The sequence below is a fragment of the Oculina patagonica genome, chromosome 4, assembly GCF_052425735.1.
Source record: "Oculina patagonica isolate OP01 chromosome 4, crgOcupat, whole genome shotgun sequence".
Lineage (NCBI taxonomy): Eukaryota > Metazoa > Cnidaria > Anthozoa > Scleractinia > Oculinidae > Oculina > Oculina patagonica.
Window position 1 is genome coordinate 22,463,614 of NC_135761.1, and position 26,572 is coordinate 22,490,185.

At 38.7% G+C, this 26,572-nt stretch overlaps 1 pseudogene across 1 annotated transcript; it reads right to left on the bottom strand.

The window, feature by feature from the left end:
• Nucleotides 1-912: 912 nt before the first annotated feature.
• LOC144651637 (uncharacterized) lies at nucleotides 913-26,507 on the bottom strand (annotated as a pseudogene). Its single transcript, XR_013570353.1, has 23 exons — nucleotides 26,397-26,507; nucleotides 23,769-24,262; nucleotides 22,862-23,160; nucleotides 21,690-22,280; nucleotides 19,594-20,039; nucleotides 18,074-18,399; nucleotides 15,775-15,906; nucleotides 14,555-14,935; nucleotides 12,462-12,640; nucleotides 11,161-11,612; nucleotides 10,453-10,635; nucleotides 9,789-10,050; nucleotides 9,116-9,385; nucleotides 7,865-8,062; nucleotides 7,377-7,553; nucleotides 6,806-6,904; nucleotides 5,200-5,292; nucleotides 4,892-5,006; nucleotides 4,596-4,720; nucleotides 3,938-4,094; nucleotides 2,924-3,074; nucleotides 1,999-2,167; nucleotides 913-1,193 (listed from the first exon to the last, which is right to left on the bottom strand). The product of XR_013570353.1 is annotated as an uncharacterized LOC144651637 (transcript).
• Nucleotides 26,508-26,572: the final 65 nt, after the last annotated feature.

The window sequence follows — 26,572 nt, forward strand, 5'->3', positions numbered from 1 at the left end:
CAGGACCCGTATGAACCCTGTAATTTACTGACTATCGCCTAATGTTTCAGACAGTCATATGCAAAAAAAAAATGTCATCAGATGCCATTTGATCTGTTAATGTGACAAGCGGGTCAGTTTTCATACAAATGTACTATCAACCCACTTGCCTCATTTTAAGTGTTTTGAATAAATTTAAAAGAGAATATTTGACTGTGACTTGATTGTTACAAATGCTGATCTCTATTTGATTTATGTTCATGTCTTCTACAAAGTTACAAAATTAATGGATGAATATCATTTCTGTCTTAAGGCAAAAGAAAAAAACAAAATTTTAATATTAAAAAAAATATTATTATTGATATATGTTCAAGGCTAAAAGGCTTCCAACCTTGACTATTTTAAATTTAATAAAGATGTTTTAAGTAGAACTACCAGGCAAAGTAATTATCTTAGACTGCCTTTTGTAAAATTAGAAAAATTATCTTAATTACTTTTATAGTTTTCTTTTAGTGTTGTACATATATCATTTTTGCCTTATTATGTCAACATCATTATGTCTTTTTATAAATTCAAAGAAAAAGTTGCAGTGGTGGATCCAGTCTGTTCTACAAGGAACCCCCGTGCCCCCCCCCCCCCCCTCCGAGACCCCACCTCTCACCCTGGATCAACTACTAGAACAAATGCAAGTTCAATTCATGCAAAACAGCTTTTCATTTAATTGTGACCTGCATAGAATGCTTGGCCTGTATTATAGATTATGGGTATAAAAACTTCTATGTACATCTGTGCCAACTGACAAAGCAGTACAAGTGCTTTCAAGGTATCAGTGGTTTGTTACATACAGACTATCTATTACTATCCTATCTTTATTTCTATTAAAATTACTAATGAATAGTCTACAAGCTATTAAACACTGATTCCTCGGATAGGGGGACCTTAAGCAACAAGGATGCCCAGGACATCAGCATTCTCATTGCTTAAGGTCCCCCCTAATGACAGTTTTGTTATCCAATAGGTCCTGGTTCTAACTCGTCATCGTCATGAAGCAAAAAGGCTGCCGGGTCACCCCTTAATTGCCACACAACATCGTCATCATCATCAATTTCTTCTTCCTCATGCTCGATATTTTGTACCAATGGTACTTCCTCTTCATCATCTAGTATTCGTTTCCTTGGAGGCTTTGGTGGCAGTGGAAGTTGCTCTTTTACAGTCTACAAAAAGAAACAATGACAATTTCTTGTGATCATATGAAACAACTTATCTTACAGTACTGTAATGTTCATCAGTGAGCAACACAAACTACTCGGAAAAAAATTCAGTCTCCCAGGTTGGACCTGGGGGGGGGGGGTGTACTTGAAAAATTTTTACACGGGAGGCTCTGCCTTGAGGGGTCTAAACCATATATACCATATATTTTTAACAGAAAGGGTAACCCTTTTGTAAGGCTTCAATAGTAAATTGGTACTCCGTTCACATACCTACAGAGGGAATACTGCATCTCTTTTCTTAATTTTCACTTGAATAACACTTTAAAATGCTTAAATAAATCAACTGTTCAGTGGGTCTGTTCAATATATTTTGAAAGGTTCTTTAAATACCTAAATGACAGTTTGTCCTACCCTTTTATATACCTACAGCCTGAAAATAGTACCCCTTTTGGGCAGAGCATCCCCCATATAGTCAGGGAGCTCCCCCTCCCCCCCCCCCCCTTGCCCGGCTCAGGTGCTCAACCACTGAGCTACAGAAGACTCGCGAGAGGAAGACCACATAACAATATTCAAATTAATTTTGACAAACACCCAACAAACGGCTTGGATTACGAAAGAAATGATATCAGTTAGTCAGTAGCACGAGCTACTTGAAAAAAGACCTAAAAAGATTAATGTTAAAGCACAAGAACAAGACACAAATCAAAACTTTAATTAAACAAAGGTTTTCCTTGAGTGGACTTATTCTTTTCTATTTATTCAATAGCACCCTTTGGCTTTGATGTAAACATGACAATTTCCCACTCACTTGTAAGAGTAGCTGATGATACTGATTATCATTCATTCTGTTTGGTTTTGCTGGTTGCTCCACGTAGCCCCGTCTCAAAACATGACCAAGGTCCTCTGATGACATGATGTCAGCAGGGTCCAACAAGTTATCATTAACCAATACCACAAGATATTCCACATAATGTTTCCTAGAAGGTGAATCACAAAATGGAACAAAACTTCAACAGTTGTTTATGGTGCCTCAGGCCCTTGCCATATTTTGCAAGGTGGTTTTCTTTGCACATAGCTTTCCCAAAATACTGGTCCGCAGGCTTGAAACATGAAAGTGGACTGCAATTTCCTTGTCATAGTATGGATATTTATCCCAAAGAGATGTAATTGTATTGTCATATTAACAATGCAATAATAACAACAACAGAAATGCCCCCCCCCCCCCCCAACATGTACAGTCCAAGCCCACAAGATTATATTATTCTTGTTGATGGGATGTTGCCAACTTTTAAAGGAGTTATCACAACATTTTAAGTCATTTTAATTTCCAATGTACAAAAATTACTTGTAGAAAAACACCAAACACGTAATCATAATAGTAATAAAAAATAAACAAGGATGTTTATGATGAAGGAAAATTAAGATGGATTAACAAGTCCTGACAGACTTGAAATAGTTGGCCCATCATTTTTTTTTAAAAATTCCACCGTGATGTACCAGGTAGTTCCTTTAAGAGGCTTAGGATGATCTAAAATATTATCCATAGCTATGTGAGAGAAAAATAAGAATTTCCAAACTATGTCACCAGAAAGGTCTTCAGAAACTTGTCAAGGAAGTACAAGTTTTCCTTTGGTACACATAATAATTTTTTCCTTATGGCAACTTTTCTTCTTTGAAGATCCAGCATCCCTGCATGTCTTGTATCATGTATAGCATGATTCATACCCACTAACCTGCACAGTCCAGCATTCCCAGCCTGTACTTCAGCCCCACACTCAGCATCAACCAGACCATCCACGGTCTCTTTCTGTTCATTCACCTTACAGTGGAATGGTGCTGCAGCTGCAGCTGCTCCTGCAGGAGCCTCATCATCTGACGCATTACCTTTAGTTAAGCACAAAAGAAGTTATTGATAACAGGGCTCCAGACTAGTGATGGTAGCCTAGTAGCCAAAGACTACTAACATTTAGGTTTTAGCTACCAGGTTTAGCATTCTTACTAGCCACTATGGCTAGTGAAAACTCAGAAAAGTCAACAGTTCTTGATAGAAATCAATAGATCTGACTAGTGAAAAACTACTTTTGGGTAGTAAGATCTGATATGTACCTAGCCTAAACCAGTGAGTTAAAAAGTAAGTCTCAAGCCCTGAATAAAGTCTCAAGTTCAGCCCTGGTGAAGATGTTTAAGATCATGCATGTTCTAACTTCTGACATATTTTTTGCATTAAATGCTGTAAAGTGACATTTGTATTGAGTGATGTTTCTCATGTAAAGTGTTTATTTAAACGGTCTTAACAAAGAAACTGAGCTTATTGGATTGAAGCATATTTTTGTAAAATTGTTGTTAAACTTAATTAATGCCTTTTTACATAAAGGTATATATCACAGTACAGTATTAGTGCAGTGTTAGAAGCAGGTCTAGGGTAGGATGCAGGGCTGCAACCCCCCTCCCCCCCCCCCCACACACACACACACACACACCTTCCTCCCTGAGATGGTCTGCAGCTTTCTAATACAAGTGGTATTTCTGCAAAAAAGTCATTTAGCCATTCCTTAGTGGTGAACCCCCTCCTAAGAACAATCCTGGATCCAGCTCTGAGTGTAATTCTGTTATTGTTATTGCAGTCCACTATATTGGTTTTTTTTTCAAGTTTTATTACATGTTTTTCTTTCCATTTCCAATTGTGTAACTGCATTCAGAAACAGAGTTTTTCTGAGGCATGATACAACAGGCAAGACAAATCTTACCTTGAGCTTCAGGTGGTTCAGTATTGTATGGAATGTTATTGTCATCCAGCAACTTCTGAAGCTCTTCTGGTTGCTGATCACGCAGGTAGAAGTAACAGTCACGTGGATGATGAGCATGTAATCCTTGTACAGTACAATGTTCAGATTCAGGGCAGCGCTGAAAAGGAAAATATTTTAATATGCAAATAGATTCCAAATGGCAGAACTTAATCACCCTGGAAAGGATTTGTATAGTTTTATTTCAGCTAAGTGCACCAGTTGGATTAAGTGTACAAGGTGCGTTTTTTTGTGCATTTTCCGTCCAACTGTAAGTAGGACGGAAACTGAGAACAAGAAACGCCTAACTTCTTCAAGAAAGTTCTTCTTGACTTTTACTTTACTTAAACCAAGGTGTTTGGAAGAATTTTCAGACAGAGATGGAAGGCAAAATAGCCTTAGGAAACTAAGATTCAAATTAAGAAATATCCATAAAGGCTCTAGCATATTTGTTGTGGTTCAATTTTATCCTTGGTACAATCTGGTATTTCCCTTTGTTTCATATTCGAATACATTACCATACACCGCAACAAAGTAAAATATCAAATTACACTTACTGTCTAGCATACATAACAAAATTATTAAGTCAGTACCACAGCATACATAAAGTCAGTTCCTATACCTGTGCATTGGTTTTAATAAATGGGTTGTAGCAGCCACTGCAGAATTCATGTGGACACATTGCACATTTAAAGTGCATGCAACCTCCCTTGGACAAGTCGTATCTGTACTTGCAGTTTGGGCATTCTGACAAAAATGGAGAAGACAGAACAGTTAAAAGAGCTAAAACACCACTGCTGACATCAGATAATTCAAAAGATGGATCCACAAGAAAAGAGGAAGAAGTAGTAGTTCCATCTTAATCTGATCAACAATAAACAACAGCGTTGAAATAATATAAGATCAACAACGTTTTACCTATTCCATTCATTCTCAAATGAGCTGCCAGTCCAGCTGCTTGAAATTCAGGATCGTTAGCTTCCTTCCATGCAGCAAACTGTTCACATGTGATTCCCTCATGTTGGTCCTCCCACTATACACATAAAAAAAAAACAGGTGGTCAGTTAGAATGTTAGAGAAAGATGTTGAGGGTGCAGTGCCAGTTTACGTAACCATTTTAATTTATGACTCCTATTACTACTTAATATGTGACTCCTGATGCGTGCTGATAGGCGTTGTAAAAACACATAAGTCACATGACTCACATCATAACAAACAGCTGTTACCTGTCGTTTGCATTTGAAACAAGTGTATCGCCGACAGTGAGGGCACATCATCCTTATCTGGTCAGGACGTTCATTAATGAATCCTGATGAGCACTAAACAAAACAACAAGAGAAATCAGTAGACGGAAGCTTGTAACAAAGATGGCAGAAGGTCTTAAGCCACCCTTTCCCCTATCTCACTTTTCAAAAAAAAAATTATAAAACAGTGCGTGAAGTTTAAAGGACAAGTTGTAATTTGACCATCTCCTCGTTATACATTTTCCCAGTTTACATAGCAAGAAGTGACTTGGATTATTACTTTTCCCTGCTGGACGGCATGCTAGTCTACTGTTGGTTACTCCCAGCATTCTGTCAGGATGCCCCAACAACTTGCTAGTAGCCATTTATACTCCTGGGTGGAGAGAGGCAGTGTGATGCAATGGCCCCTGAACTACTTAATTATAGCCTAATGTGCTAACCATTGGGCCACAACGCCCCATCACTTCACGGTGAACTGTGGATGTGTTACTGCATTCAAAAAAGTTGGGCTCCATGGATCAGTTTGGCATAGGTCCCAGTGGTGCGTGAGGAGCCAAGAAACAAACAAACAAAGGGAGGAAGGAACAAGTGAATGAACAGACAGATGAATAGACCAACAGAGGGGCAAACGGATGGACAAACAAATACCGTAAAAACCCGCAGATAAGCCGCACCTTTTTTCCAAAAATTTTCGCTCAAAATCGGGGGTGCGGCTTATCTGCGGGAACATTCGGAAAAGGTGCCGTAAATTTTCGTGAACTGACACTAATTTATGGAAAATTATGTAAATTAATATAACATAAAACTACAAGAGAGTACCGGTCATTACTTTTGCAAGTTTGACAGCTCCTATACTGTTTGCAGTGTCGACAATGGCCTATAACTTTAACAGTAATATTGATACTTTACGAGCGAGAAAATACCACAGGTATTCACAAGTAAGATGGCCTATTGTTTCTTTCTCATTTTGCACTTTGATGGAAAATTTGTAGAACTGATTACGAAACTCTCTTCATGCAACGAGTTTATCTCCAATAGATGGCTCCCAAATCTCTTTAATTTGTCGATAATCATACGTTAGCCGATGATAGTCACGAAACCCGAACGCCTCCATCGCCATCTTGTTTTGCTTTACGTTCTCGCCCTAGTCCCATATTTCGCATCCAATCAAATGCCTGGTTACTAAGCTACGAACGTTCGGCAAACGCAAGTTCTTGTTATTGTCACACAAAAATCTATGGAAAAACTACGTTGAATGAAGAAATACCTGTCAACAAATGCCAGAAAAAAATCATCCATAATATGTCAAAGTTGGATTTCATTATATTAAAGAGCTCAAATTGTGGGTAAGACTGAAGTATTTTCTGTTTCAATGTTCACTGAGTTAAAGTTCGATGAAGAAGACTTCCTTCAGACTCAACTTTGTTTTTTTGACTCAACTTTGGATTTTCTTTGATTTACTTTCAAAAAACTTTTTTTCCAACATTTGAGTTGTTAAACTCAGGGTGCGGCTTATCTGCGGGTGCGGCTTATCCGCGGGTGTTTACGGTAAATAAAAGGCATAAGTCGATAACAACAGGTAACTTACATGTGAGCACCATCTGAAGTTTGGTTCCTTCATAAGTGTTCTGTCCCGAAGCTTCCTTTGAAATAAGTCATGTGTTTCATCATCAACCACACCACGAATCTGCATCAGGGTAAATAACAAAATACAGACTCAGCTACCACAATGACTTTATCGATAAAAGTTACAATAGATAAAAAAATACTAGCCCTTCAGTAGTCATTTATCCCTTTAATATAAAAATAGCAGTTTAAAAAATAAAAACTCCTTTCATTAATATAGATTGGATTGGATTCTGTGCCCACTTTGACTGTTGCTGAAATTGTTTGCATTTTGTTTTTACATGTTTATTTTATATAATTAAGAATGTTAAGAAGCCAGAGCCTAATGTATTAAAACCCTATCATTAATGGTCACTTAAGAACACCTGAGCTATTTATAAAACACTCTTCTACGGTTCCCGTTGTGTAAATAATGTTCTTATGTTGTTTATTCTCTTAAACTCCTGCAGCTGTGCTTTTTTTTCGTCTAACATTGTATGAGTTTGGTTTCTTTATTCTGTTGAATATGTTGCAAGGTTAGTAACTCAGCTTACCATGATATCAAAATTATTGAAATATTCTGTAGCCACAGTATCATCATCCAAATTTTCAGGTTTTCCACAAACTGGACAAACTAGGCGCATAATATTCTTGTCTTTCACTGTTATAGTGACGAACTGTGAGAAGCATTCCTGGCAGATACGATCTTGACAGTGAAGCATTGTGATCATCTATAATGGAAGACAAACTATTATCACCATTATTAACAATTTTCTGTTAAATTATATGTCTTTTGAGCTCTTTTTAAAGGCAACTGATATGTTTCAATATTTCCAGAGTGAAAAGTTAGTATGTACAATTATTTTAGCCGACAAGATTGTAAAAAATGGCTTAGGAGCTTGCAAGCAATGTGTTAAGAGTGGGATTACAGCACTAGTTGGGGCAGTATTACAGATAGGGTCACTTATCACACAACATACACTGTTCAAACGAAATTCAAGTGATAAGCAAAAAACAAATGGTGAAATAGGCTAGCACAAACCTGGCTCATTGGAAATTCCCCACAGCACAATGGGCATTCTTGTCTGAGATAGCGCAAAGAACGTTGAAGATCTCCACAGTTACGTGCTGCTTCAACAGAATCATCCACCCCATAACCCTCATCTATCAACTTGATGACAACTTCTGCTCTTCCCCAGGAGAGAATATCTTTCTCAGCAAAAACTGCTCGAATGCGCCGCTAAATATATAATAAAAAAATTATATTACTAACTGATAAATTAGCAAGTTTTGGAGCGAGAAAAGAAACAGAATGAGAAAGTTGCATGGAATATGCAATTTTTTGAGAAAAAATTCACGCAAGATTGTTAAAGGAGAGTGGCAGTTAAGCTATTAAAAAAATAGAGGAAAATACATGGTTGCATGGAGATATGAAATTTATTCGAGTGTTCAAATCGATATTGATTTGAACACGAGAAGATAAATTTCATATCTCCAAGCAACTATGTATTATTTTGTTTATGATATAAACCTTCTAAAAACAATGTTTTGACGATTTTCCGAAGATTTCCCACATTTTTCCGAGGATTTCCAAAATGTTGTCTGAATGTTGCACGATGTTGTACGACTGTTTCTGACCTAATATTGATAAACTTTGGCTCATTGAGCATTGAAACATGGCAAACTCTGCGAACTGATTGGTCAAACATGATGTTACAGATGTGTGGATATCATTTTTATCCACACATGTGAGATACCATTTTTATCTATTTGCTACCGACTTGCTCTACCACTGCATTTTATATAATAAAAAATAATTCTTTCTGGGACGATAACCCTTTCCTACCCCTTTCCACATACACTGTCAGTAATAATGTTGACTTACATTAACTTGACTTACTATAAAATGCAGTTTTGAAGGACTCTTCCTTGTTATAATATACAAAACAATCTAAATTTTTGGAATATTACAGCTGCTTAAAAAAATTCACCCTTTATAATAGGGAATAGTAATAACAAAATATGACATTCATCTCTCCAACTTAAACTGTTTCTTGTTTTAAGATGATAGGACATGTTAAAATCAATAATTATTGCACTGTAAATAGACTGAGACAGATATGTAGTAAAAAATACAAGTTAACTGATCAAGAAAGTAATGTGACTTAAAAAGTGGTTAACAAAAAGTTTGCATTTGGTTCTACAACATTTGCATACCCAGTGGAAACACATGTACATGATTGACATTATGCTGTGGATAAAATAATAACTAAAAGCAAAGCACAATACTTACATCCCTATCTTGGCCTGCGTCTTTCACAATTGCTTCAAAGTTGGTTCTATCTTGAAGAGTTTGAACATTTGCCTGTCTTGTCAAAGCCATGAACACCTCTTCATGAGTTGCATTGTCTGGGAGGCAGCTGTTCAGCACTCTTTGAAGCATTGGTCGCATTGCCATTTTCTCAAGTGCGAGTATTGCCTTTTCTGTATCTCCATCTGAGGTATCTAAAGCATTTATGCAATCTGTTTTGGCATAAACTCCTGCCTGTTGTAAGTCTTTCACCTACAAAATGTACAGTCACAATGAAGTTATTTGTAAGCACCTATTTATTGATATCTGGAAGATACTAATGCCTTTTGGGGGGTCTTTGTGGGGTCCACCAAGGCTACTAAGATGCATACAAAGAAAAGAAAAATCCCTGGTGCCCCCTGTAAGGGGTGAGAATTGCATCTCAACATGAGAGAACCACCCTTTTCCATGATAAGGAATAGGGTGAAAAAATCGACGAGCAGCCACTATACTCAGGAAGTAGTGAGCCAAGTCCAGTCTGGGTAGAAGATCTTGCCTGCAAGAATGCAAATGGTTTTCACCCTGAACACCATTACAAAATCTGTTAGTGGCTAGGTTTTAATTCAAGGTTTATTATGCAATAAAAGATACAAAAAGAAAGAGCATTGCAGGTTACCTTCTTTTTTCTGTTTTCCATACATTTATTTACTGCTCGTAGAGACTTCCCCAGTGCAATCAATCAAAGCTTCTCGTACTTCCTCTGGGCTGACATTGCCAATTTCTTGAGAGTTTTCTGGTTTGCTCAGATCTACCATAACTCTGTGAATTAAATCATACCAAGCAGTCTGTAGCCAGTGAATGGGGCCCTGACGATCCTCACAACCAAGCACTGATGCTATGTTCACTTCTTCTGCTGTAAAACCTTCATTTTCTGCCTCCTAGAATGATAAAAATAAACTTGTGTTAGCTCTCTTGATTGTAAGTTAACACCAGTGGGAATCCAGACCTTCAGGATTGGGAAGGCCGACCATCCAGACATTGAAAACCGATGGGGCCCACTCTCCAATTTTTCTTTCAGCCCTTCAGGCTTTAGTTTGGCCTAAATAAAAGGTGGGGTCTCCTAGAGCCGCCTTTGAACCCAATCAACATTCTGAAACATCTATTGTAATAACCCAAAACAAGTGGTTTTCTTTCTTTACTTGAGTCAGGACCTTTGTGATTTAATTTAACCGCAAACAGTTAACACCTAAGATCAAGACAAGATATTATCAATAATGGGGTACTGTTCTGGTCAAACATTTACTTGCTTTTTATTTTCTATCAAAATGATTTGTATTTACTTTTAGCCATTTAACATAGCGTTCTCCAGCAATGTAAATATCATGTTGATGCCTTCGTAGTACATCATCCACTGCTGGTGGTGGAGGTGTCCACACTGTGGGGGGTGTCTGAGGAAAACCAGTACCAAGAAGGTGTGGAAATGAACCTCCCATAGGAGAAGGAAACGAGGCGGCTGGATTCATCTGTGAAAAAAAAAATATTATTAATAGTGTTACATTAAATGACATTGTCATTATTCAGATTGATTAGATTTCTGCTTGTAACCTTCACTCTTTCAGTTTCAATAGTAATATCATTCAGTTGGGTGATAAGGTTTCCTCTTAAAACCCAACCAGAGTACCAGGTTACTTCTGACCCCTCCCCTGAAACCTGACCAGCTTGGGTGAACCTATTTTCCATATGTAGAGATAAGAACATGATGATGAACAAGAACTAGACAGAAGGGTGGCCTGTTATCTTTGTGTATACCAGATACTGAACAGTTTCAATAGGAGTTTATCTGAGATTTGAATCAAGAAAATAATTAATATCATACATCAACAAAACTTCAATCGTATTGGTTGTTACTTAAATAACTAGTCACCAACACTTCACAGATCTCTTTTTTAAGGAACTTGTGAAGCATAACTGAAATTCCAGTGGAACAGCGGAATATGAGGAGAACTGATAAATGTGTTTTAGGAGTGACAACATTGAAATTCTCATACCTCTGGAACTTGTCCTGTCATCCCCATGGGATCCAACAAATGAGGAGGAGGTGGAGGAAATCCTAGAGGACCATATGGCATACCAGCATCTCTGGGAAAATTGCTTCTTGTAGGAAATTGTGGGACGCCTCCTGGAGAAACCATTCCAGGATAATTCAGCATGCCTCCCTGGCCTGGGCTGGTCACACCTGGATAAGGTGGACCAGGAGAAATAGTCGGCATTGCAGTATCTGGCCTCCTCCATGCTGGCCTAGCTTGAAGGTTACCTTCTCCTGGAAAGGTGTTTCCTAAGGGTTGTCCTGCCTGTGGTCTTGTTGAGGGGTCCCTGTTGGTGCCGCCTGCTGACTTGGTGGGTCTGGTTTTCTGCTTTGTTCACTTACGACAGGGATTTGCTGACTGTTCATTTGCATGGTCATATTAGTGACATTCTGCGATGGAGCAAACTGTTTAGCCTTCAAAACAAAATATATCAAACGTAGTGTCTGAGAAACTTATATAACATATCATTGGAGAGACTTTTTGAGTGAGTGGAAGCTTCGGTAATTTGGGCGAGTGCATTCTGAGGGTCACTTGCCCAAACAGCAATTGAATTCAATTAAAATACAGTTTCCAATGCTGGACCCTGCAGCAGGGCTTGAGACTAACTTTTTAACTCACTGATTTATTGGCTAGTAACATGTCAGATTTTACTTGCCAAAAGTAATTTTTCACTAGTCAGATTATTGATTTCTATCAAGAACTGTTGACTTTTCTGCATAATTTTTCACTAGCCAAAGTAGAAATGGTAAACCTGGCAGCCAAAACCTACATTTTAGTAGTCTTTAGCTAGTTGGCTGCAGCCTAGCTTAAAACCTTTTAGTTTAGGATCATAACATATCTAGAGAAGAGAGCATCACATCTCGGACTTCAAGGACTTTTGACTTCAAAACGGCTGCAAGGTTATGTTCCCCTAACAAAAAAAATACGAATTCAAAGAGATTTCAAATGCCTATAGAGCAGTTTTCAATTGAGTGTCGTAAAACCAAAACCAAAGTTATTACTCTGGCCAATCACAAAGGACACAGACAATCCAGTGAACCAATCAAAACTCGAAGCAAATACATGTAGCCGACACAAAGCGCGGGAAAACGTGCGCAAGCGAGTCACGATTGGTTTTGGTTTTAGTTCTGATTGGCTGAGAAAGTGGCGCGAGATTTTTAAGCCAATCACTAAGCGTAGCAATGCAAAACCAAAGCAAACGCAATTTACTTTCGACACTCAAATGAAAACCGCTCTATAAAGAAAGGAAGAACAAGTCATACCTGTTTTTCCCTGGGTGTGGCTGGCTGGGAAACAGGTTCTGATCTTGCAGGTTCAGTTTTTACTGGAGCTGGTGGAATATTGCTTGTTTTGCAACACATCTCACAGATTTTCCGTGCCCGCGAGTTGAGGTAAGTGCAGTGTTCACACTGCCACATATCAGGGTCTACAAAAGTTTGATCTGTGAAAACAAAGATAGTATTATATTAGTAGACCCTTAGCGTGTTCTGTTAGAAATAAATAAAACTGATTGGTTCTCCCATTTTTGTTTACCTTTAGTTATTACATGAAATTTTCGCGGCACGTTAATTTCGCGATTTTGAGGGGCACATATTTCGCGACGCCTAAATTTCGCAATTTTGCGAAAATTTTGTATTTTGAATCACTTTAATTTCGCGTTTTTGAGTGAGACACAATTTACATTTTCTTAGCAATATATTTTGACATGCCTTTGAATTATATAAAACGACTTCATCTAAGGAACAATAACGTCAAAATTAACAAAAACGCAGGAGGGGACTTAATCTCAATAGAGCAGTTCTCAGAATGTCTACAAGTGAGTCAATTGACGACAACATCCATTTACATTGATTACTGACATATGCGAGTCACTTAATATTCGCGCCATGTTATGTTCGCGACACTTTTTGTTCGCGTCACTTTAATTTCGCAATTTTTTTAGAATCGCAAAATTAGCGAAATTAAAGTGTCGCGAAAATTTCATGTAATAAGGTATTTGTTGCTATTGGAGATCCCTAGTCTGACTGGTTTTACCTTTGTTTTCTATTCGCTGAACTTGCTCGCATGTGGGTTGTTCTTCGAAGGAAAAATTATGTTACAGTACTATGATTTTTGGCTTCAATAACATAAAATTGTAAGCCTTTGACTACAGTCGTTTGTAGTGTGTACTTGTGGGCTCATTTGTATGGAACCAACACGCATTGGTTTTGCTTAGCTCATTTCAAACAGCATGTCGAAAGTCATGTTGAAAGATGGATGTAGAAAGATAACTATGCACATAACACTGAAAGTGGGTGTAAGATGATTCCCCAGACTGATTCTGCAATGACATTGGTGCCGGGGTGCTAACCATCCCAGGGGGGTACTCAGGCTTGTAAATGACGGGGATGATCGAATGGAGGCAAAACTCAGGACCCAAAAAATCCCTAAGTCTTCCGACATTACCCAAAAAAATCCCTGAATCAAAAATAACCCCCCAAAAAATCCCTTCTCAGGCTTGTCAAATTACCCCTAAATTGCCAGGAGGTGCAATAAAATAACACAAAGAATGCTCGTTTTGTTTATTCATCGCCAAGGCCGCGCCAAGGCACATTAGTTCGTTTTTAATACCCAAAAAAATCCCCTATCTAAATCAAGATACCCAAAAAAATACTTGCCAAATTTTCCAACCCCAAAAAATCCCAGAATCGAAAATTTCAAACCCAAAAAAATCCTTCGATCATCCCCGTCATTAACAAGCCGGAGTACCCCCCCTGGGGCTAACCATCTGTCGGAAGGAACTGGTTGGGATGACCATTGAATAATGGTAAGGGCTTTTCAAAATCAGCAAACCGACCAAAAGAGATGGTGCTTACAATTTATAATTCGGTTTCTTGTCTTCTTGTTAAAGTTTTCTAATGAAGGGGAGACTACAATGAGCGCCAAAAGTGTTGAGACAGTCGGCACTTTTTTAGTACCTTGGACAAATTTTACCCCTCACCCCTTCAATATAACCCCCTCCCCCCGAAACAATGTTGTATTTGTTATCTGCAAGACTTGCCTCGTTTGAGTACAACATTGAAAAGGGGGAGGGGGAGTGGTTCAGAAGCGGCAGCAGATTAAAGGTGAAAAAACGGGAATTTTAAATTAGTATCAAATTCATCCAACTGTCTCAAGGACTTTTGACGCCCATTGTAGAATGAGAAACAGTGCCAATGGTGATGGGAATTTCAGTCAGTTTGTTGTTAAAAAATTCTGGTTTTCATTAAACAGCCCTCTTGTCTAATGTGCAACTCCAGTTATATAAGTTGCCATTCAAAAACTTTTTTTCATCCAGAGAAACTGCTAGACTAATTAAAAATACCAAAATACAGACCTGCGGCTGACGAAGAACTAACTGGTCTTGTCCCTGACACAGTACTCTCACTTCCTTGTGACTGCTGCATTTGGCTGACAGCCCTCCCTTGATCCTGCGACAGCGCCCAAACAGGTGCAGGAAAATTTCTTGTTTCTGCAAATTCCTGTTGTTGAGGTGACACATATGGTCTTGCTGGCTCCGTGACAGGTTTGGCAGGAAGTGGTTTCTTGCAGAACATGCAGGTTTTCGCACCAGCAGAATTCAAGCAGTAACAGTTAGGACAAGACAATGCTCCGTCCTCATCTGGACTGGTAGGTTTTTGTTCTCTTGGTGCTTTTGATTCCACTGGTGTTTTGAATTGAACTGGAGTTGATTGTCTTGGTGGCAACGGAGGTGGAGCTGTTTTGTACATCAAACAGAGCATTATTTTACAACCTTTAGTTGACACTTAGGACCCATCCACACTAATAATCCAGATAAATTTGAAAAGGCATCTTTTCCCCCCTGGATAGGCCAACCGTCACACTAAAAAGGCACTTTCAGTCACCGAAAACGGAGCTTTTCGAAAACAGTCCCCAAAGTGGAGAAATTTGAAAATGCCTGCTAGGTGGTGTCGTGTGGATGAGTTTTTTCTATAATGCTGACATCAAATAGTCATGTCATCTAATTCTATGTTGAGAACAAAAGGTTTATTAATTAGCCTTACAATAGCTCTGCTTGGCATTACAACGTTGCATGCATTATAGAGTATTGTTTTCAAATTTATCCCAATTAGTATGAATTGAAAACATTTTTCGAGGCAAAACTGTGTTTTCAAATATATTCGAATCAGTGTGGACAGGGCCTTAGTCCTGGTGAAATATCCTGACAAATTGTTTCAGATACCGGTAATCACTCTTACTTAAAACACTAGCTGTGTGTGTCAACCACTTGGCCCAGAAATAACAAACCACACTATATCAGCGGCATATAAAGCCTAGTGGGCAGGGTGCTAGACCATGTTCAAGTCCTCTTCCCAGCCACTGGATAGATTTTTTCCAATTCAACTGTTACTCCCTCATCTAATAAACATGGCAAGCAGAGTTTTTCCATCTATTGGTTGCAGGCCTTGGAGTAGAACATTTAACCCTGGAATTTGTTTCACAAGAAAGAAAGGGACAGCCATTGCCTGAGAGAAAAGTGAGGTGCTCATTAAAAGGCACTTTGCAAACTACCTTTTCCCTGGTTAAAATACTTACTATCTTGTGTTGTTACATTATTATCTTTTTCATCCCTTGCTCCCAGAGAACTTTGTTGATGTGCAGCGTTAAAAATGGGAACAAATGCTGGAGGTCTTAGAATTTCTCTTTTTTGGCTCTGACTTGTTGCTGCTGGAGAATTAAGATTGGAAAAATTTGAGAATAAAAGAAAAACAACCTTCTGTGAGCTAAAAACAAGACAAAATCGGCTCATCTTTGGATGTAGCCCTTAGTCACCTAAGTTGCTAAAGAAAGGTCTGAACACATTACCGCACTAAGAAAACTGCACAGTTAAATTTGTGCTTTCAAGATATTGAAAGCACAAAAGGGCCAAGTGTAACACACATTAACCTACACAGCTTGCCTACAATCCAGACTGATTTTTATTTCACAATCCATGTGCATCTATACTTCACAGAACAATGACTAGCTACACCTATACAAGAAACTGGTGACTCAACCCTCCAAGTTTACTTTTTTCCTAAGTGGCCATTTGGCCACCAACTACTCAAGTTTTGGTCGCCAGTGAAAAATTTTAGTCACCAACTTAAGCTGATGCCTTCAGTCATTCCTCTCAATTTAAGTCGCCAGGCTGGTGACCTTGGTTCAAATTTAGTCACCAGCTCCAAAATTTTAGTCGCCATGGCGACTAAAATGGTCTTAACTTGGAGGGTTGTGACTTCATGTTTAATTGATAACAATTGTACACTGTCATACTACAATTAACAATAATTTATTATCTGCTATTTACTTTATACGATTGCCGCACAAGCACATCACTGCAAAGCTGCTCACAGACATATGCCTTCTACCCTGTCACTAGCTAGATTTGTCACGTCTGCCTAGAAACTAGCTTTAAACTAAGTACATGACCAAGTGCTATAATCATACAATTTTTAGGCGGTGACGCAACGCCTATATGTTGTGGCCCGTGGACGGGCAATGTTACGATTACTCCAACCGAGTAGCACTGGGAACTAGGCACTTTGTTGTTTACTCAGTTTTGGTACGCCATCTTTGATTGTCATGAGTACTGAATCAACTTTAAGAGCATCCATCGGCAAAACGCGTTTGATTTCTAACGTACAGTTAAACAGAGTTTTGGGTTCAAGGGAGAATGATGTACTGGATAATTGTGAGCTCGCTTAAAGAACTTTTCTACCGTTATACGTGTATTCGAAGTCGGCATACGTGATGGCAGACTAACTTGACTGATGTTGAATTTGACGAGTGAAGGCCGGTTAGTGTCATAACTTTTGAAACCTTTCCAAAAGGGAGACCAATGGCAGCAGTATCTTGATTAGATTGCAAAGGTGAGCTATCTGAAATCTTTGTTTGCTTTGACGTGCATTGTTGTCGATAATATTTAAGTTTAAGTTAATTTTCTTTTCTTTTCCCTTCGCGACTCGCCATCTTCATTTTACTGCTTTTGATAATATTTATTCGGGTATTTATCTCAAGCCATTAGAAACAAAACAGTGACGGTATCCGTATTCCTATTTGTACGAGAAGCCAGAATTAAGAATTAAGAAATTAAGAAAGAACTTCTACCCTATTTCTACTGAGTAAGCGGTGTTGACTTCATTACATTTCAGACCATTTCAATACGGTAGTGTCACACAATCTTCAGTATCGACTAGGTGTGGAAATCAATCCTGGGCCTTTCTGTTGCTAAATGACGAAGTTCATAATGATTTACTGTATTTATCTTATCATACTTTAAGTTTGTAATGTATTGGAGGTTCGTTTTGTAGTCAAGGCAAATACAAATTAAAATGAATAAGAAAAATGCAATTTCTGGGATCATTATAAAGCGTCATCGCCTGTGCATGCATGTATGCGTGCCGGTTATTTAAAGGGGCTATGTCACGCAATTTTAGGCAATTTGGGCACTGACCAAAATTGCCTGAAATTAACTGAAATAACTGAAATATCACAAATAACAGCTTAAAACTGTAAAACAACTCAAAAGAAACACAGAAAAGCCAAAAAGGGGCATGGATGGGCAAAATTCGCAAAGATGAAAACGGATTGCATTCGGGAAAACTTGAAAACGTCGGCCCGACTTTTTTCAAGTTTATCTCAATTTCTATGAAAGTGTCATTTACAATGCTCGAAAATCATCCTTGTTTGTTATGTGGCCGTGATGTTGCCAATAAAAGACTGTTGATCTGCCAATTTAAAGTTTAGAGCACTTAAATAACGAAAATAAATAAAATAACCTAAAATACCATGACATAGCCCCTTAAATCTTACTGCTCGTGCTAAGTACATAACACACACCACTGAAGGAACTTACTGGTCATGGCGGTTTGTGTGCCCACTCTTTGAGTTCCAACCACAGGAGGTAAAGTGACTGTCGATGATGTCACAGCAGAGCTTGTTGCTGCTGGATATGATGACATAACAGGCACTCGGGGAGATACTGAACGCTGGACTGGAGGGCTGGTAGGTGTGGTCTGTTGCTCCTCAGGTGTCCTATGTGATGGTTTTGGAGGGACTGGGGGTGGCTGATCATCTTTTTTAGGCTCAGGTGTTTTAACACCTTGAGCCACACCTTGATTCAAGGATGAGGGTGGTTGCTTGATGTTTCGTCTTGGAGCAGGCACAGGTCTTTGTCTTGGTCTACACAAATGAGAAAATCAATTACAAAAATTAGATCAAGATAAGCTGGTCTCAATGCTGCAATAACAAACAAGTAAAATTTACCAAGTTAAAGGGGTTATGTCACGCAATTTTAGGCAATTTTGGCACTGACCAACTGGTCATAGAATAAGCTGAAATATCACAATAACGGCTTAAAACTGTAGAAGAATTCAAAAGAAACACAGAAAAGCCAAAAAGCGGCATAGATGGGCAAAATTCAAGAAGATTAAAATGGATTGTGTTCAGGTAACACAATAAAAACATCAACCCGACGTTTTTTAAGTCTACCTCAATTTGTTTGAACGTGTCATTACAGTGCTCAAAATTCATCCTTGTTTGTTATGTGGCAGTGATTTTGCCCATTTAAGACTGTTGCTCTGCCACGTTGAAGTTTAGAGCTCTTAATTAAGGAAAATAAATAGAATTACCTAAAATAAAGTGACTTGATTAGCCCCTTAAAGTTAAAGTTAGTTTGATTTGAGGGGACAATAACTGTCCCCTACATTGGCTTATCCCCTAAGATTGTGACAATCCTATTGTGTGTGTTGTTTGCAGGGAAACTTCTTGCAACCAGTCCCATAATGACAAGGGATTGGTCCCAGAGGGGGAAGTCCCATTGTGTAAACAATATATTTTAAAGGGGTTTGTCCCTCGGAGATGTCCCATTTCACATCACTTCAAGGGGTTCATCCCTGGGGAAGGTCCCCTCATGACTGCCGATCTTAAACTATTAGAAGAAAATTTAACAAGCACATGTAGAATAACTGTCAACCATCAAAATGGCTACAGTCAAAATATATTATTCAAGATATATTCTTCTATTATAGCGGCACCTGGTTCGGTGGTTCGGCACGGTTCGGTTCGGCAGTTTGGTTCAGCGGTTTGGCACCTGAATACCTTAGAAATTTGTTCTGTATCAGAGATAATGTCACGAACTTGGGAGGAATGAATAAGTTGGCCATCCCAAAAGTCAATACCACTACATATGGACTAAAATCTGTAAGGTATACAACTGCTAAGGCGTGGAACTCCATCTCTGACACAATGCAGACGCTGAAATAACATAAATGTCATTATTATTTTTATTCTAAATGCCTTCATTTTTCTTAGTCTATTAAGGCTCCCGTGCATGGATATTTTCAAGTTTCACACAATAATTAATTCCATTCATACCTCACTTCGTCGCTAGCAGTTGCTGCAGCAGAAGAAGCAGCAGCTCCATGACTCTGTTGAACTGTTACTGCAGCAGCTGCGGCACTAGCAGCGGCAGCAGAAGCAGCAGCAGCAGTACTCACTACCGGCTGTTGTCTTGATGGGCTGACTGCACCTGTCACCAACTCAGTTCTTACATGACGTTGTCTAGCGACATGCTTGTGATACAAACCATCACACGGAGCACAGAATGTGTCCTTGCATTCTTTACAGAACTTTGTTGCTACTGATTCTCCACAGATACGACACTCAAAATCTGTAGCACCTGGAGTTTGAGAGCTGCCACTTGGCGAGAGTATGCCGTCTTCGGCATCTTCGTACTCCGAGTCTCCTTCACTCTCATTGTTTCCTTCAGCAGCAACTTGTTGTGGTTCTTGCATTACTTGTAGAACAACCTTTTCTTTTACCTGTTCAGTGGATTCAAAATAGTAGTTTGTAACTGCCATTGTGCTTCTTTCACTTCATGACAAACTTATTTAAAATAATAATTATAATAATAATCACCACACCATCATCATCATCATCATCATCGTCATCATCATCATCGTCATCATCCTTTATCTCAACATGATTGGTATTCAAGCACTACATGCTTGTAGTGTACTAACTTGCATTATTATGCAAGCTTAGACTTAGGACTTGCCAGGATTAGAAACAATGCAATGGAGCAAAGTTAGGGATTACATAACCTTGAGACATCTGTTAACTACTATTAAATCCTAAAATTCAAATTTAGACATCTTTTTTGCAGTGATTAAACAAATTAACTTTTGAATTTGAGTTCCTTAATACAGCTAATGGCTTTAGAAACTAAAATGTATTCCTTACCAGTATTTATTTCTTACTGGTAACTATCTTTTTCAATAAATAATTTATAATTGCCTGCTGGTAATAAGGATCATCATCTCTTTTGTGTTTTTTCTACCTTTCAGTGAGAATATGATGTTTTGATGTTTTATAAAATTTGAAAATTACTTCACATACACATGTTTCAGCATGTCATCACTCTGCTGCTTTCAGTTTTCAATGAGTTTTATTTTCATGATTATTGATTTCAATTGTAAATCAGAACCAACTTGTCACAAAAATGGTTTTAAGTAAGTGTATACATAATTTATTTATGGTTTGTCAAAATACATGAACACATTCAAATGAAGCATTTCTGAAAATTAAATGTCAGGGCAGCTAATTAAAATGTTTAATAGTAACTTTCTATCTAAAAACAATTAAGGAACTTGGCCTTTTTTCCTTACCAATATTTTTTAACAGTGCAGGTAACAAATTAATTTTGAATGGACTGTAAGACATCCACAAGAATCAAAGTATCTATAGCAAATCGTTTTAAGCACCTGTATTTTATGGTCCTTTAACATGATGCCAAATTACAAAGTGGCAGAGCTTGGCCTATATTGCCCACAAGTTATGTTTTCGAGGCAATATAGTACTAAACATACAATAAATATTTCCACAACGCAACTGTTTCTGATTAAATTTGTTTTTAACATGTTTATTACATAGTTGTTCCTAATATTAAGGCTCATTCTGGTATAGCTTTTGAGGGCCTGAGGCTTCATTTGATTCATTATACAATATAGCGTGGCTCAAGTGAAAGACTTTTTACATAAACATGAAAATAGAGAAATGTAGTAGGCACAAGCCTTCTGTATTCCATTGTTTTGTTATATTTCATTCTAGACATAACAACCCTCCAAGTTAAGACCATTTAAGTCGCCATGGCGGCTAAAATTTTGGAGCTGGCGACTAAATTGGATCCAAAGTCACCAGACCGGCGACCAAAATTGAGAAAAAGGATTGAAAGCGTGAGCTTAATTTAGCGACTAAAATTTTTCACTGGCAAACAAACTTGAGCAGTTGGTGGCCAAATGGCCACTAACGAAAAAAATAAACTTGGAGGGTTGATGTGCGGCACAAAATAGTTACCTGGAAGGCTGCTGAGATGAAACTGTGTTTTGCCTTGTCAAATACAATTTTAACATTCCATTACAGTTTAAAATTAAAACAGTTTAACAGTTAATTAAACCAATTTAACCAATTACCTTTCCTCCTGATGGATCTATGGGTTCCTTTCCCCCTTGCCTTCTTGGTGATGGTGTTGGAGAAGACCGCGAAGGTGGGATCCCTGTGCTTGGTGGAGGTAACTGACTCGGTCTTGGAGATGGGTTCAATGGCGGCTCTCTGGTGGCTGTAACAGGGTGTGGTGGCCTAGATGTCCTGGATGGAAAGGGCAGTGGTCTTGAAGGTGGAAAGCTTGCCCTGAAAAGCCTTGGGAGTTCAACTTCTTCTTGCGGAACTGGTGGGTCCATTTCGTAAAACGGATGTTTGTTTACAAGTAATGTGTCAATTTCATATCTAGCAAAGAACAAATCTGGTGCCAGATCTTTCAGTCTAGGAACATCAGGTTCAGGTATATTACCAGGAAAGGCAACACCGTCTGCAATATCTTGGGTGTATCCCATTTGTGCTAGAATGTCGCGGCTGCCTATCAGTCTGCCAACATGAACCTGAACAAGAGAGCTGGTGAATTTCACAGTTCGCCAGTATGGAGGACGTGAATCTTTTATAAGATTTAAAGCATATTTTTCCAAGATACCCAATCCTTGAGTTAGATGGAGGAACCGAGATTTTTCCTGAAATTGTTAACAGTTGTAAATCAAAGTGAGTTTATATGAGATTTTAAGTATTAAAAATACTACTGGTAAACCACTATTATGGTAAATCATTGTATTTTCAATTGTTGGCTTATTTTGGTCAGACACGAAAATGGCAAGCATTTAACATAATTGTCTTACATGTAAACACTTGTGAAAAAAAACCCTCTTGAATTACCTGGTTCATTCTTGAACATACCGTAAAATTACTATGAGGCACTCTAACCACTGAGCTATGAGAGACTTGTGGTGAGCTGGGCCATTTACAGTTATGGCCTAGTAAATACCCAGCTCACCACAAGCCTCTCGTAGCTCAGTAGTTAGAGCGCCCAACTGGTATCTGGTAGGCCATGGCTTCGATTCCCATCTGGGACTCTGATTTTTTCCTTGTCCCACGCTCGTGACATAATATTTTCATCTTTATTGAGAAATAAGAATTTGATCATCTATGAAATACCATTTTTACCTGTCTTAAATTAATACATGTACCTAGCTTGGGAGTTAAAGGGTTGAATACTAAAAAATAATAGACCAGTATAAATACTGTTAGAAGTACTAACTTTGTTTGCTTCAAACACTCTCCATATATCAAGTTCTACATATTTTCTTTCAATATCCACGTCCATATTCATGAGTAGTCCACACAACTCCAGTAATTTTTGTAAAGAAATGTCAGTCAAAGTCAGATATTCTTCCACCACAGCAGCTCTTTTTGCTCGTATTTGAGCTTCTTTTTCTTCTTCGCTAAGATGAGAAAGTCTTTCCGCATCTTCCAGAGGGACTTGTCGTCTTCTAACTGTTATTAACACGGTAGGTTCTGCTTCTTGAGTTGACTGTTCTGATGGAAGGTTTATTGGTCCTGCAGTAAATGTAAGAACAGTGTAAAATTAGGTGGTACGTAGGGTAAAGGTAAAGTCTGTGTCCGAGCCAAGTGGCCCATACAGCCGGAGCTTATCCCGGTTTCCGTAGCATAAGCGACTGAGAGTATTGCTACTCCCCCCTGGATGGGATGCCAGTCCATTGCAGGGATTACCCCCCCCCCCAGCAGTAAGTTGGCTGATACCCATTTATACACCTGGGTGGAGAGTGGCACTGCGAGAGTAAGGTGTCTTGAACAAGAACACAATGCAGTGCCCCATTCAACTCGGAGTCGAGTGCGCTAACCATTAGGCCACTGCACCTCCCACAAAATTAGGTGGTATTAGAGCAAAAACCATTTCTGTCCCCAGAGCCCACTATTCAGACAACAGCATACAGACAACAGCTCTAAACAAACTTTCTAGCCTGTTTGTATTCTTCAACATTATTGCTTCATTTGTGAAAAAGTTACCACTCTTTGCTCCCAATTAAGGTTTTGATTTGCCCATTTCCTTCCAAGCGGCCCATTCCACGTAGCCACACCGTAATTTAAACACCTAAAATTGCTTTTATAAGGGAAATTATTTCTTCAAAAAGTCTAACACTTACTTTGTACCGGTGGGGTGACCTCAGGGTTGCCGTAAGATGTATCATGATTGACTGAACCCTGAAAATGTCTTGTTCTTGCAACAGGGTTATTACTTCCTTGCATTGTCAGGTGTGAGATTCCAGCATGTGGACCATCTACTGTATCTCGGAAAGCAGGCGGACGTCTACCCCATACTATATCTGGTGCATCTGGACCAGATGTTGAAACATCTTGTAGCGCATCAATGACCGTGCCAGAGAAGTTATTTTCCTGAATGCTCCTGTGATTTATTTCATCATCAGAAAGGGAGTTTTGTTGTCTTGAAAGGCCCTCATTTGACATATTTGCTTTTAGTGAGAAATTTTCTCACAAAGACAAAACCACTTCTTTTTAAGAGGACACTGTGAAAACTGTCTAGTTGAGACTTTCCTTTCCAACAAGGTTCTTTAATTTATAAGCGCAAAATGCTGTAATTCACATGTCTGTTTAACTCTTCTGGAAACTTGGCCTTCCACTACAAAATAAATGAAATATACTATTAACATCTGATGGCATTTATTTTTTTGTCTTTAAAGCTTGAAGTCCAAGGGAAGATGCAGGGATACCCCGCCCCCTGCAATATTTCCACATAATAAAGACTCACTAAGAGAGTGTCTCTTAAACCCCTCCCCCTCCTCAAATCACCCCCCCCCCCACCCCAATTGGAAAAATCTTCTGCCGTCTCTGAGATGGATAACTTTTGCAGTGAGTTCTTTTTTGGTTTACATTTGGACCAAGAAATTCAAGGTCCACATGTGACTGCACATTTTCAGCAAATACAGTTAAACCTAATTAGTATAGATTGGAACATGGTTGGAAGTCCTGGTGGTCATTAGTAAAGGTTCCACTGTTTTAAGATACTTATATCCTAGGAAGTCTGTTTTGCTCCTTGTGATCATAGAGCTACCTGGAGATACTTTGCACATACCTATAGATCTAGTTTAAGACCAGGTCTTCTTATTTTTGTCACAATGACAATTTTACAATTTCTTTTATAAAAAGCAACTACGTTTTTATGACACTGGTTTGCACTTCATTCTTTCAGCATTCTCTTAGATTATTATTTTCAGTTGGTAAATCTTGTACTCTAAGTCATGTTGTGTCTTGTACTAGAATCCAAAGCCCTCTACTATAGGGTTGTGTGTACCATGTGACCAACATGTTTTGGGTGTGATTTGATTTGATCACAAGGTACGTACATATCTGTATCACATGTAACAAATTCAAGCTGTCATGTCTGAAAAATAGATTTGTCTTTAAAGATGTGTTTATTGTTCATTGTGGTGTAAGATAGGAGAGATCAACGTTCTGGGTTGTGCGAGTCATGTGAGCCATTCCGTTTAGCCTAAATAACACATTGGTTAGCCTAAACAGCACTCTAGCTAGCCTACAGTAACGTTTAGCCTTTTATTGGGATTTGGGATTTCTGGATCACATGGCTCACATGACTTGCATGGCTTGGTGGCTTGCACTGTGGCCTAACTCCTTAATACAAAGTTATTTTGCATGGTTCATGGCCTTACACTATGGGCGAAAAGCAGATCATAGCAAGGGTTATTGGAATTCAAAAAGAAAACTAAGGAAACCAGCATTTTTCAGCTTTGATCTAGAACAAAAATGCTGACTCGGCATCAAGAGCACATGAGAGCACATGTTTACCCCATGTTCCCCCCCCCCAAAAAAAAAAAAAAAAACCTACGCCCTAGTGTCATTATCATCATCATCACTTTGTTTACCCTCGGATTTGTAGAGTAGCTTATAAGCTAATATCTCCGAGCATTTCACAGTAAGCACAGCACAAACGGCAAAGACCAGACCACAACACCGGGAACTCCATGCCCTACTCTTTACGATAAGTGTGTGGGTTCTTTTACGTCCCCTGCTGACCATAACACTGAAGATGCAGGAGACGGGGCCTACGGTTTATCCTCCTTATCCAAGAAGACTAGAATATCTAACCATTTGCAGATGTTATTGCAAAGGCAGCATATTCTCCTCAGTTAAATTTTAAGACCCTGAGTGTTGGTCCGGTCTGGGACTCGAACCCGAGACCTCCCGCACTGTAGTCCGTCGCTCTACCAACTGAGCTAACCGGTCGGCGGTACCTAGTGTAACTTAGTCCAATAATTTGCCAAGTTGATTATTTGATTACAGTAACTACAATGTTGCTAACGTTTGTGAAGAGTTACCAACATGAAAATAGTTGGCTAAATAGTTATTAACTACAAATAATGTTCTAGCCGTTAAATCAGAGAGTGAATGGAAGTAAGGGGGGTCGTGCTACGATAAAATTTACATCCAGCGCCATATATAAGTAGTAAGTCTTACAAACAACGTAATGCTTTTCTGTACATGTGTTTGATTTCGTAAGACTGCTTGATTACATGTACTGCTCTGAAATACTTCTAGGCGCAACGAACAGAACAAAACTACTTCCTTTGCTGCTCACAGATCTGCAGTACTTTGAAAATAATTAACAACGTATCTATTTATGCTAATGTATGAATTTGGACAACCGTTTGTGATTGAGGCTAGCAATTCATGCGGGATTCGTGAAAACGAGTTATTTTGTCATCTTATAATAACTTTAAAATGGTTTCATGCGTTACCTGAAAGTTTGGAGTATGAAATTTAACTTCTACCAGGCGTATATCGCAGCTTCTTTCTCGGTATGCTTAAGTAGTTCAAAGGTGTTATCCGCGTTTCCGAGAATTGTTTTCTTGCAAATTCGTGGGAAAAATCCCTTTTTCGTTTCAACCAATCTGCGGCTGGTCGTGGTTGGTCA